The following is a 5,000-nucleotide window of genomic DNA, read 5'->3' as shown; positions in this document are numbered from 1 at the left end:
AATATGATATAATATAATATAATATAATGAAATGATAGCATATTAAATGCCCATTCTGATTGAACTAGTACTTTAATGCATTAAACTATGCAATCTTCAGGTTCATGTAATAGTGGTGACAGTTATGTTTTGCCATTAACAATTGTAGTGGCTAAACTGTGTGCCTTAAATACATTTGTATTGGCTCTAGAATGTTAATTTTTGTAAACTATATTCTGACCAATCATTGTGTAATTTTACTAAATAATTTAAGTTGATTGGTGTTTGGTTTAAGCGTCACGGTTTCTTGAACATGTCAAGAGACCCGTATTTTGACCCTAGCCAAAGCAGTAATTGTTGACTATTTTTAGAAACGTTGTAAACATTTCCCAGGGATTTTACATTTTAATTATCATCATCATCATCATCATCATCATCACCATCATCATCATCATCATCACCATTCTCATCATTATCATTTCACTTATTATTGTTGCTGTTGTTGTTGGTGGTGGTGGTAGTAATACAACTTTAAATCCAAAATAAGATAATTTTACTGACATTCCTCTTGACTTAGTATTTTCCTGCTATCATCATAATGAGTACCTTTAGTATTGCTGCTGTTCTTAGTGGTAGTGGTCGTAGCAGTAGAAATGGTATCTCTAAGTATTAGTATTATTGTTTATTTAGCTTGGGTTAGAATTTATCAATAAATTTCTTTTCTCTGATTTCCCTTTCAATTTCACTTGGACTGTGTAGTTTGTAGAATGGAAATATAAGTATTTTCCGACCGCCTGTTGCTAGATAGCTACTGAAAGGTATCTGACAGATATCTGGGGTTCTGATTTGCTGTCGGTGCACACGTGAACGTTATGATAGTGCATTTCAATCAGAATGGAAATTTAATATTCTATCATTACATTACATTATATTATCTTATATTACATTATTATAAGATTGTAAGTAAAATGTGAAAATCAGACAAAGTTGGAATTTCTTTGAGTAGGAATTTCTTTGAGTAGGAATTTCTTTGAGTAGGAAGTATGAAGTATCATTTTTATCAATAACAATAAATATTTATTTATTTATTAATAAAACTATCATTTTATTAATAAATAATCATTAACTTTAACTTTCAACTCAACATTTTCTTTTCTGTTATTAAGCGAATACGGATTATATGCGTTATATATACATATATATATATATATATATATATATACACACACACACACACACACACACATATATATATATATATATATATATATATATATATATATATATATATATTCAAATGTAAGAGGAAAGCTACTAAGTGGCTTCCTTACAAGCTGAATGTAGAAGCCAAATTGTTTTACCACGAAAAATGCGTAGATGTACTCGTGTAAGACACTATGAATAGACATATAAGAATCACTCAATTCCATTCTTCGAAGTTTCACCATTAATAATCAAACAATTATCCGTGGATCTACAGCAGAATCCGCTGGGGACATGTAATAACAGAACTCGAATACGTACCATCTCCACGAAAGACACACGTGCGTATGGAGTTCCAGCATTATACATTATCTGTTTAATTCAAATGTCTTCAACCACCGCACGAAGCCAGAATAAATCAGTAGTGAATAAAATTCAGCAGTGAATTACCCGACTCGAGAACTAAGATATTTAAAAACAAAAGAACTAAGGGTAAGAATTAGCATTAAAAAATAACAATTTATACCAATGGCCACCATGCGTAAAAAAAAAAAAACGTCCAAGGGCTGCAAATTATATTCAAATATAACATGCTGAAAGTAGACGCCAAATCGTCTAACCATGATCTGGTTAGACGATTAGGCATCTACATCCAGCAAATAAGGAAACCATTTAGTGGCTTTCCTCTTATATTTGGATATATTTTGCAGTCCTTGGACATTTTTTACGCATGGTGGCCACTTGGTGGCCATTGGTATAAATTGTCATTTTTTAATAATAATTTTTACCCATAGTACTTATATATATATATGTATGTGTGTGTGTATATGTGTGTGTACATATCTCTCACTTGCATTACATAAATATATATACGAGTGTGTGTGTGTGTGTGTGTGTGTGTGTGCGTATGCGTGCGTGTAGGTGTGCATCTATGACTGTCCACAAAGCAAGGTACAGGAAGCCACGAAGGACGCACACACACGCACACACACGCACACACAAACACACACACACACACACACACATTCGCACACACGCGCACACACACACACATTACCGCATGAGAATTTAGAAGCTTCGTGCATGTGAATTCTTTTGGGGAATCATGAATCTCGAAGTAGATAAAGCTAAAAATACTAGTGAAGACTTTTTCTACCCAAAGAACTTTTCACTCTCATATTTATATATTACTATTTAAAGATTTATCCGATTCAAGATTTATATATAATTTGAGACAAAGAAATGGAATTCATGTGACTCTTGACAGATACGATCTTGGAAACGATCGTTGAAGTTCTGAATATTGTGTCTCGTGAATTCCATTTTCTTTCTCGCATATTTTTTATTAACCCTACGGACAACAAAAGAATTCCTGAAATAAATCCAGTGGCATATACTTCCATATTGTTGCTGACATCAGGTAGCTGAATACTTGGAACAGACTTTAAACATCATACTCCAAGGTGCAGAATGTAAGAATTATTACTCTTATATATATACAAATATATCAATAGTTCGAATTTACAGAAAACAAAAGACGAAGACAGGTAAAGGAACAACAAGCGCACAGGAGTGACTCTGTGATTAGGAGTTTGCTTCCCAACCACATGGTTTCGGGTTCAGTCCAAACCATGTGATCTTGCAGGCGGAAACTGAGAAAAGCCCATCAGATAGGTGTAAGTGTGTGTATGTGTGTGTGTGTGTGCGTGTGTGTGTGTGTATCTGCATTTGTAATCTTCCACTGCTACACAACCGGTGTGGATGTGTTTACGTACCCGTAACTTGGCGGTTCTGCAAAAACGGAGTGATAGAATAACTGCCAGGCTTAAAAATGAGTACTAGAGTCGATTCATTCGACTAAAAGTCCTTCAAAGCTGTGCTCCAGCATGGCTGCAATCTAATGACAGAAACAAATATGTACATACATGCATACACACGCACACACACACACACACACACACACACACACACACACAAACACACACACATACACACATTTATAATATTTCAATATACATTCATCAGTGACGTCGATCGCATCGACGCAAGGTAGAAAGAAGACAAATCCGATTTTGACATAAATCTTTAAATTGTATGAGACAGCTGAAAAGTATGCACATACATACAATATGCAGCGAAGAGATCGATAGAATAAGCACTAGGCTTACAAAGAATAAATTCTGGGTCGATTTGTTCGACAAAAAGAGGTGCTCCAGCATGCTCGCAGTGAAAACACTGAAACAAATGAAAGAGTATATAAGACAAGTGCTTATATATATATATATATATATATATATATATATATATATATATATATATATATATATTATACAGGGGTACTACAAGAGTACCCGCATCGCTAAAAACAGAAGTCAGAAATACCTCTGTGTCATGGAAAAGTCACAAAATACTATGCTTGTATGTATTTTGTGATTTTTCCGTGGCATAGAAGTATTTTTGCCTTCTATTTCTAGTGATGCAGCATCATATAGTTCCCTTATATATATATATTATAAATTATATGTGAGCATATGCATATATACATACATATATGTACATACCTACATCTACAAGTATATATAGATGCATATACGGGTACAGGACGTCAAAAAAACGTGGACAAAAAAAAGGAACGGGAGCATAAACAAAGCACAAAAAACGGATTTTTTTTACGGACAACAGAATGGACACACACCAGGTGAATATGGTACTTAAGTTGAGGCACCAGAATTTAGTATGGTATTATCCATACAATTTCAAAGTAAAGTAATTAAAATCAAAATAAGCAACAAGGATATCCAGATCGTTTCATGCAACTCCATTTAATTGAACAATGTAATCATTACATCAATTTAAAAATGCAGAGCAGTCCTCAGCTGCACAAAGACAGAATTTAATGAAACAATCGTACTGCATTACCTCTGGATATCCTTGTTGCTTATTTTGATTATATATATATATATATATATATATATATATATATATATATATATATATATATATATAAATTCATAAGAATGGTACAACAAGGTACCGATATTTGCTGGAGAATAGCAATCGATATAAAAACGACGCTATTGTATAGCTTCACTGCGTATATACTGGCAAAAATGCGTGTGTGCAACAAAACATGAAAAACTTGTCTTACCTTAGGAAGAACATCCGAAAATGAACAACCCAGATTAAGGATAATGCAATACCTAGGTTTCAGACTTTTCAAATACGTTTCACAACGTAAATCTGATTAGTCTTCATCAGTTGCATTTACCTAGACAACATTTCAAATGTTGCTACATCAATGCCAAGTATACTCGCCCGAACGCTAAGCCGTTAACGGAACTGAGAATATATACAAATTAAAAGGGTAAAGGATAATTTATTGAGGGAAGGACAGTTAGACTGGCTGACCGAGGTAGATTCGGTTATGCTTTCAGATGTGTGTCGGTGTGGAATGTTACTCGTTCATGCTTGCACAGTTTGCTAGCATAGTCGAATTTACTGCTGGAATACCGTATTGATGAAGGAAATTGAGTATCTATCACTCATAATCCAGAAACGCGTCTACAGTTAACCTTCGGAATGGTTAGTTTTCATTGTTTTTTTCTTCTTGTTTTTGCCTTTGTGAGTTACAAGTGATGCTATCTGTGGGATTCTCAGCTTTTTTAGCTGCTATTTCTGAACTTCGGTATACGGTGAAGCAAATATTTGCTGATCCCTTAATTATGTTTATATATATATATATATATATATATATATATATATATATATATATATATATATATATTATAAGGTTTTTAAACTTTTAAATTTTCATATTC

The sequence above is a fragment of the Octopus bimaculoides genome, chromosome 6 (assembly GCF_046866305.1).
Source record: "Octopus bimaculoides isolate indiv1 chromosome 6, ASM4686630v1, whole genome shotgun sequence".
Lineage (NCBI taxonomy): Eukaryota > Metazoa > Mollusca > Cephalopoda > Octopoda > Octopodidae > Octopus > Octopus bimaculoides.
Note: the sequence above shows the minus strand (reverse complement) of the source record.